The following is a 9409-nucleotide window of genomic DNA, read 5'->3' on the forward strand; positions in this document are numbered from 1 at the left end:
TCCCACAGCAGAGGGGGGACATGTGAGCTTGTTGCAGAGCTGCTGCTCAGGGATGGGAACTTCCTGGTACCCCAGCCTCCCAAATCATCCAGGCTTCGCTTTCTGCATGACTACATGCTAGCTGAGGGGTGCGTGGGAATTGGTGGCCTCTGCTGCAGGTGATGGGCATCTCAGCTACTTAAAGCCATGGCCTAGAGGAGGGAAGCCCTTAACTGCAGAGTCTGCAGCTGCCTAGAGCCAGTGCTGAGGATTTAGAGGCCCTAGTGCCGCCGTTGCTAGGTTCAAGCATGCTCAGCCTTGGAATTGCCACCCCTCCCTTGACTAGTAGCTGCGGCTATCTCAGGCTGGCCTCTGGCAATTGGCCCCATGGCTATAGTCAGAGAAGCTGCAGGTGGCTCTGTGACTATTGGGGGCCATAAAGCTAGAGCAGATAAAGAAACTGGAATTAACCTCAAGGAACAGAGGTCACCCATAGGAAAGGAATGTCAAGGGGAGCAGGGAAAGAGGAAGCAGGTCAGGCTTGCAGTGGGAGAATAGTCCCAGCTGGTTGGGGAGCATGTCCAAAGTAGAAAGGAAACAAGCATGGGCAGAGGTGGTGGTGACCAGGCAGTAGATTAGCATGCAGATGGGAGCAGAGGGAGAAAGGTTGTGTCTTCAGATTCCCAAGGGCTAAGTCCTCACTTTGGGGAAATGGTGTTTGCAAGAGGCTTGCTCCAATGGCAGGATGGGCGCTGGGGAGGGGATTTGTCAGAACTGACCAGGTATCTGCTGGCTTTGGAACTTTGAGCTGAGAGTGGGACCACACACAGTGACTGGTGACATGGGGTAGCACTGGAGACATGGCTATTGAAGGTCTGAATGAGGAAGGAGATAAATCTGTGGGAGCTTCCCTGATCACTCTGAAAGTTCTGCTCACTGTGGACACTGGTAAACCCACATGGTAGAGCTCAATGAGAAGAACTGGGGGCTGAGGGAGCTATGTATGGCAATGCACATAGTCATGTTGAGGTGTGTGATCAAAATGAAAAATGTCTCTGAGATTCAGTACCAGGTACACTAGGGTACCAATGGCCCTGCCACACCAGGCCCATGCTCGGAGCCCACGATGACGACATAGGGGCCCACAAATATGTTTGGCACCAGGTCCCACAAAAGGTTAATCTGCCCCTAAATCCAGATGCTGGGGGCTGTGGGTGAAGACCCAGCAGAGTGGCGCAGTGGCAGCATGCTGGGCCCATAACCCAGAGGTTGGTGGATTGAAACCATCCTCTGCTAGGGATGCACTTGTTTCTTTTTGCTCTGGGCCTTCACGCGAGGCAGCAACCAGCAGAGCCCCAAGAGCCTAGGCCATGAGGCCAGAGGTGGCTGAGGCGGGGGCCTGCCAGGGAGCTCCCCAGCACCTCTGGCTGCCTGGGCTGAAGGCAAGAGGCCTGCGTGTGGTGAGGACTCCTGTCCTGGCCTGAGACAGCCGTGCTTCCTCGTCCCCTTCTCCCACCTGCACCAGCAGGTGGCTGCTGCAGGAGAACACGAGGGAGGCTCTCGGGACGCTGGCAGCTCGGGCAGCTCTGTGTGGCTGTCAGGGGAAAGAGCCGAGGCTCCCAACTCGACCTGCCATTGACTCGCGTGGCTCTGCGCTCCATCAGCTGGGGCAGACCAGACTGCGGCCGGGACTCAGCATGGCCGCGCTTCCCTGGTGAGCCAGGAGACACACTGTCATGAATATAAAGGGAAGGGTAAACCCCTTTAAAATCCCTCCTGGCCAGAGGAAAAATCCTCTCACCTGTAAAGGGTTAAGAAGCTAAAGGTAACCTCGCTGGCACCTGACCAAAATGACCAATGAGGAGACAAGAGACTTTCAAAAGCTGGGAGGAGGGAGAAAAACAAAGGGTCTGTGTCTGTCTGTGTGATGCTTTTGCCGGAGACAGAACAGGAATGGAGTCTTAGAACTTAGTAAGTAATCGAGCTAGCTATGTGTTAGATTATGATTTGTTTAAATGGCTGAGAGAAGAGCTGTGCTGAATAGAATGACTATTCCTGTCTGTGTGTCTTTTTTGTGACTTAAGGTTTTGCCTTGAGGGATTCTCTATGTTTTGAATCTAATTACCCTGTAAGGTATTTACCATCCTGATTTTACAGAGGTGATTCCTTTACTTCTATTAAAAGTCTTCTTGTAAGAAAACTGAATCCTTTTTCATTGTTCTAAGATCCAAGGGTTTGGGTCTGTGGTCACCTATGTAAATTGGTGAGGATTTTTACCAAGCCTTCCTCAGGAAGTGGGGTGCAAGGGTTGGGAGGATCTGGGGGGGAAAGACGTGTCCAAACCACGTTTCCCAGTAAACCCAGATAAAGTTTGGTGGTGGCAGTGGAAATCCAAGGGTAAAATAATTTTGTACCTTGGGGAAGTTTTAACCTAAGCTGGTAAAAGTAAGCTTTGGAGGTTTTCATGCAGGTCCCCACATCTGTGCCCTAGAGTTCAGAGTGGGGAAGGAACCTTGACAGCAGTGCATCCAGGAGCAACAGGGAGGGGCTGCTGCTGCTTTCCCCCCACCTACATCTCTGCCCAGGAGGCTGTCGGGCTGAGGCTGAGTGTTGGGGTGCATGAGGGGTTACAGGGTTTGGAGGCAGCTCTGGGCTGGGGGTTGGGGTGCAGGCTCTGGCTGGGAGGTGCTTACCATAGGTGGCTCCCAGTCAGGAGCTGGCTGCTGGCACGTCTGTGTGTGCGGCCCCTGGGAGGGAGGGGGGCAGCTGGTCTCCATTTTCTGCCCGCACCTACAACGTTGCCCCTACAGCTCCCATTGGCCAGTTCCAAGCCAATGGGAGCTGCGGGGACGGTTCTGGGGGGGGGGGGCAGCACGTGGAGCTGCCTCACCCCCCCGCACTTTCCCCACGGGCCCCAAAGATGTGCCAGCAGCCAGCCGGGTCTGGGAGGGGCCTGGGGCCACAGCAGGCAGGCAGCCTCTGAGCCCCGCTGCACTGCTGGACATTTAGCGGCCCAGAGATCGGGATCAACTGGCTGAGGCTCCAGGATCGACCCGTCGATCACAATCGACGGGTGGTGACCACTGTTATAAAGAGTAAACTGAAACGGCCAAGTGATGGTGCCAGAGGTTAAGAAATGAAAAGCCCCAAGATCCCTCACTCCTCATTGACTCTGAACAGGGATTTATTTCAAATCCCTTTAGTTCTGTGGCTGGTAAAATATAAGGACCAAGCGATTTCAAGAGATGTGATGCTGGGGTTGTGGATGCTGTAATCGTATCTCAGACTGAATAATGATTTTAGATCTGATGTAGAGCAGGTGCAGGAAGGAGCCGGGGTCACTATTCAAATTCTGAATTGCACAATTTTCCGAAGTTGGGAATGTCCAAAACCAATTCTAATGGGAAGATGAATGCAGAGCAGTTACACCGGAGGGGCCCAGACCTGCAGTGGGGGCACAGTGGAAATTAATAATGGGAAGATCATTTGTTAAATTAGTCTTCACTGACAAGATTTGTCTCTGTTTCTATTTCAAGTTATGGTGTTATTTAGAGGAATCGGTACATATTTTTACCGTAGTAATTAAACCCTTAACTTTATTTAATCAAGCCAAAAACTTAGTGTCACTTATTTTTTTCTCTGTCCTAGCAGGAATGAATTGAATTTTGTGACTTTCTCAAAAGTGCAGAGAGCTTAAATTTGGGGAATTCAGTCTCCGTGTTTGTGAGTTGATGTTTTCCTCTCACAGGTCAGTGCCTGCATGGAAATCCTAAGAGGGATCTAAGGGCTGGTGCACGCTGGGCACTTAACTGGCAGAGCTACGTGTCTCAGGGTGTGAAAAATCCACACCCCCAAATCAATACAGTTAAGCTGACCTAAGCCCTAGTTAGATAGAGCTAAATAGAAGGAAAAATTGTTCCGTCAATGTAACTATTACAGGGATGGGAAAACCCCTCCAGTCAGCGTAGTGACTGTCTACCCAAGGTGCTAGAGAAGTGTCACGGCAACATTTTAAGTGTAGACAGCCAAAGAGACCAGCTCTGGCTCCAGCTCACACTGTGGATGCTCAGGCAGTAAGACTACAGTAATAATAACAGCCCAGAGCTTCCGTAGTTGGCAGGATTTGAACCTGCGCGGGGCGACCCCAATGGATTTCTAGTCCATCGCCTTAACCACTCGGCCACAACTACTGGATGTACAGCTGCTCCACTACACTATGATTCAGTTCTCACAGAATTGTCACTTCAAATTGTTTGCTCAGACCAGCTCCCCCAGCACACTCACGGCTGGGCATTAGTGTAAGTGTGTCCATGGCTGAACAGCGAGAATTCCTGCCCATTCCCCTTCCGGCTGGAGCATGATGAGAGTGTGTTTGTGTTAATGAAATTACTGTAGATCATTGTTCATTCCCCACGTTGACAAGCAGACAGTCCCTTTCCTATTCAAATCTCCAGCACATCATTCCAATAGCAGGGGTCGGGTTTTCTCTGGGGCATGGAAACTTTTCATGGGATTGGTGCGTGAACTCAGCCTTGCATTCCATCCTTGATTTTTCATGGACTAACAACAGCAGCATAAAGAAAGAGCCGAGCCAATTTCTCCCCGACAGGGACGCAGGTGGCCACTTCCCTCTGTCTGACCATTGCCATTGCAGGAGAGAAGGGTTCACTGGAATTGAGTGCCCTGGCTCAGACAAGAGACACAGGGAGGTTTTGCTGTTCATGGATCTGTGCAAAGGAAATTGTGTCTCTGTGTGAAATTGAGGAGGGAAATGAAACATCCACATGGTGGCCCAGTGCCCTACGGACTTTTGGTGAAGGGCTCAGGCTGAGAAATGATTTAACAGGGGTTTGTTTCAATTTATTGCCCTGATTAAAAACTATGGCTAAAAGGGGGCCATTGCTGTTAGTACTGGTACCTGTGTAGGACACTCCGGTGGGTGTCAAGTCCATGGCCTTAACCAGGGGTAGTCGATTCTTTTTATCAAGATCCAAATTTCTTGGTCAAGGTACAGTCAAGGTCTAGACTCCAGAGAAAACAATACACTGAGGTAATAAGAAGTATGTAAAAAGATTTTGCAGTCACTGTGGGCATAGCTATGATGTGTCGTGTTTCACTCTTTATATCTGGGGACACCGCCTTTCCCTTTAGCCTTGCGGTTGACCAAGGGTAAAACGAAACATCTCTTCAGATACCAGGGAGTGTTTGTGTTCATTCCTGTGAGCTACACAGGGGTTTGATGTTGTTGCTTTCAATCCTCCGGCTCTGGTGGGATAAGGAACAAGTCAGGCTGTCACTGAACTGAAGGCGGGAGATCATTTTTTGACTGGGAGAGGGACACCTCCTCTTAAAGGTATTTGTCTGGGTGGCAGCCCTGGTTCCGAGATCTCTCCTGAGGGAAGAAAGTTTCTATGCAAAATACCAAAACTTTTAAGGGAGAGGAGGGAAAGGTGATGGCTACACGATGGGGCCAGCATGAACCACAACGTGGTGCTTTCACGTGGGACAACTCTGAACATTGACTGATCTCTACTCCCTTGGATTTGAAGAGATGTTTACTTTTGGACTTGGGAAACTACAAGGCTGAAGCAATTATATCAGGGGTCTCAAACTCCCAGCCTCTGGGACATTTGCGGCCCGTGAACCTCCCGAAAGTGGCCTGCAGGGCTTTAGCAGTTTTGGCACCAGGTCTCTCCCTTGGCCCCACCTGCTGCCCCCAGACACTCCCCCCGCCCCCCGATTCCAGGGGCCCCGGCAGTGCAGCAGAGCTGAGTGGCGTCTTCCTGCTCGCTCCAGTGGCTGCCAGCCCCTCCCTGTGGCCCCGGGTTGGGGGGGGGGGCTGTGCCTGCCCGTACTGCCCCTCTCTGAGCCCCCCTGCAGCCAATGGGGCACTGTGGGGGTGATGCCTACGGCCAACAGGGACTGGAGGCTCCGCCCCACCTTGGAGCCCCAGGTAAGCACCGCACCTCCAACCCCCTCCCAGAGTCTGCATCCCCACCCCACATACCCCCCTCGCATCCCCAACTCTCTCCCAGAGCCTGCACCCCCTTCCTCCGCACACCCCCTGAGCCTCCAAACTCCCTCCCAGAACCTGAACCCCCTTCCCACACACCCCCTCCCGACCCCAAACACCCTCCCAGAGCCTGCACCCCCACCCCCTCCTCCTGCACCCCCACCCCCTGCCCCAGTCTGGATCCTGCACCCAGGACCCGAACTGCATCCCAGAGCCTGCACCCCAGACCCCCCTCTCCCACCCAAACTGCCTCCCAGAGCCCAGGGAGGTTCACCAGAGAGGTGAACCTCTCACCCCTTCTGCACCCAAAGTCCCTTCCAGAGCCCGCACCCCAGTCGCCTACCCCAGACCTCTTCTCCCACCCAAACTCCCTCCCAGAGCCTTAGGCAGGTGGGGGGGGTGGAGTTTTTTGGGGGGTGCAGTTTTGGGGAGTGGGTTCTGGGTGGCATAAATGACATTATTGGCCCACTGGGAGAATTTGAGGATTGGCACTCGCCCTAAGGTAAAGTGAGTTTGAGACCCTGCTTTAAGGGATTGGAGCAATGCTGGAGAGATGGAAGGGCACAGAGCTGGGGAGCAGTGTGTGCTCCAAGAAAAGTTGTTGTTGTGCTCTGGTGACACAGGGCGTGTGTGGAGATCTTGTAAGCCGTGGGGTTTGTGTAGAGATAAAGTTTACTAACCCCCAGGTTCAAAGCCGTTCCTGCTCTGGGCTATACAGGGCAGTCTTTATTGAGAGTGTAGCTCACTGGTTGAATAGTTGCCTACAGGGCAATGGGTTCCCAGTTCAAATCCAAGCGCTTCCCTTTAAAAACTTTTTCAACTGAAAATCGATTTCTGGACCCATCTCCAGTGTGGTCAGGAGTCCGCTGAATGGGGATGCTTGAAATGAATGTAAACACTCAGTAGTTCCCTTCGCGAATGTAGAAAACCTAGCAGAGCTGTCCCGCAGCTGAAATCCGCTCCAGTCCTCTCGTCTGCAAGAGGGACACTCTGTATTTGGGGCATGTGTGACACCTCTGGGACAATGACAGGTGAAAAAATGCTGGATTCAATGACAGCTGAGACCACAGGAGGGGAAGGTGAATGACAGCACCACACAGAGTCATAACACTCAGACCCGGGGCTTCACTGTCACTACCCCTGTGTTTGCCCTCATTTATATCCTAAGAAACACACCCTTCCCCCTCCCCCACACACTGTCATATCCAACCTTTTCCCCTGGAGCCCACCCAACCCTGCCCTACCCCTCTCCCACACACACACGGCATGGGACACAGCCTCTCCGTGACTCACCCAGGTCGGGACTTGCCTCTGCATCGCCCCAACAGGGGAGCAGAGAGCCTGAAGGGCCACAGGAGACAGATGGAGATCGGCCGGAATAGAAAAGTCTTCCCTTTGCTTCTTCAGAGTCTCGTTAACCTCACCCAGGAGAAGTTCCAGCACCGGGTGGGCTCAAAGCACCAACCTTCCCCTCAGCAGGAGAAGGTGGGAACCAGCTCAATCAGATAGAAGGAGGCTCCCCACCTCTGTTGGTGCTGTCCTGCAGCCTTTCCTATGGTTTTGTTTTAGTAATGCAACCCCTGCCAACCCATCCATCCATGAACTAAAGAGACAAGCCCCTAAATGTGGGCTCCAGTGGTGCAATGGCTTAGTGCACAGGACTTATAGAGCAATGCTGCAGTTGTGAGTTCAAACCCCAGCTAGAGTACTGGTTTTCTGTAAGCAGATGGCTTCTGCCAATCATTTTGCCCTATCGAAAATACAATTCCAGCCCAGCAGACACCGAGGTCCTTTCCTTTACCGAGTGCAGGGCAGATTCACACATCTACAAGGCTCCGCTCTCCACCAGCCGCCTGTGTCAGGAGGGGTCAAGCAGAGCCCAGAGCGCTGCCCATCCTGTGATTCTTCACCCCCTTACTCCCCTTCAATCTTTGCTCCCCAAATCACCTGTGTGCACAGCCTCCTGGCTGTGAGACTCAAACCCTGCCTGACTTCTGTATGTTGGTATGTTTTGTGTCTGTCGTGTTGATGTGCATGTGAGTTCTGGGTGATTTTTGTGAATGCCTTGCCCAGTTTTGTGTGCATGTGTGTATGATTTGAAGCACCTACACGAGAGGAAAGTGATCAGGAACAGTCAGCATGGATTCACCAAAGGCAAGTCATGCCTGACTAATCTAATTGCCTTCTATGACGAGATAACTGGCTCTGTGGATGAGGGGAAAGCAGTGGACGTGTTGTTCCTTGACTTTAGCAAAGCTTTTGACACGGTCTCCCACAGTATTCTTGCCAGCAAGTTAAAGAAGTATGGGCTGGAGGAATGGATGATAAGGTGGATAGAAAGTTGGCTAGATTGTCGGGCTCAACGGGTAGTGATCAATGGCTCCATGTCTAGTTGGCAGCCGGTGTCAAGTGGAGTGCCCCAGGGGTCGGTCCTGGGGCCGGTTTTGTTCAATATCTTCATAAATGATCTGGAGGATGGTGTGGATTGCACTCTCAGCAAATTTGTGGATGATACTAAACTAGGAGGAGTGGTAGATACGCTGGAGGGCAGGGTTAGGATACAGAGGGACCTAGACAAATTGGAGGATTGGGCCAAAAGAAATCTGATGAGGTTCAATAAGGACAAGTGCAGAGTCCTGCACTTAGGACAGAAGAATCCCATGCACAGCTACAGACTAGGGACCAAATGGTTAGGCAGCAGTTCTGCAGAAAAGGACCTGGGGTTACAGTGGACGAGGAGCTGGATATGAGTCAACAGTGTGCCCTTGTTGCCAAGAAGGCCAATGGCATTTTGGGATGTATACGTAGGGGCATAGCCAGCAGATCAAGGGATGTGAGCCTTCCCCTCTATTTGACATTGGTGAGCCTCATCTGGAGTACTGTGTCCAGTTTTGGGCCCCACACTACAAGAAGGATGTGGAAAAATTGGAAGGAGTCCAGGGGAGGGCAACAAAAATGATTAGGGGTCTGGAACACATGACTTATGAGGAGAGGCTGAGGGAACTGGGATTTTTTAGTCTGCAGAAGAGAAGAATGAGGGGGGATTTGATAGCTGCTTTCAACTACCTGAAAGGGGGTTTCAAAGAGGATGGATCTAGACTGTTCTCAGTGGTAGCAGATGACAGAACAAGGAGTAATGGTCTCAAGTTGCAGTGGGGGAGGTTTAGGTTGGATATTAGGAAAAACTTTTTCACTAAGAGGGTGGTGAAACACTGGAATGCGTTACCTAGGGAGGTGGTGGAATCTCCTTCCTTAGAGGTTTTTAAGGTCAGGCTTGACAAAGCCCTGGCTGGGATGATTTAGTTGGGGATCGGTCCTGCTTCGAGCAGGGGGTTGGACTAGATGACCTTCTGGGGTCCCTTCCAACCCTGATATTCTATTGTTCTATGATAGTGTAGTGGAAGAGCTGTACATCCA

General features: G+C 51.8%; 1 non-coding gene across 1 annotated transcript; it reads right to left on the reverse strand.

Annotated features, from left to right (window-relative positions):
• Positions 1-4087: 4087 nt before the first annotated feature.
• Positions 4088-4169, reverse strand: TRNAS-AGA (transfer RNA serine (anticodon AGA)). Its single transcript has one exon. It is a non-coding gene; the product is annotated as a tRNA-Ser (tRNA).
• Positions 4170-9409: the final 5240 nt, after the last annotated feature.

This window comes from Natator depressus, chromosome 25 (genome assembly GCF_965152275.1).
Source record: "Natator depressus isolate rNatDep1 chromosome 25, rNatDep2.hap1, whole genome shotgun sequence".
Classification (NCBI taxonomy): Eukaryota; Metazoa; Chordata; order Testudines; family Cheloniidae; genus Natator; species Natator depressus.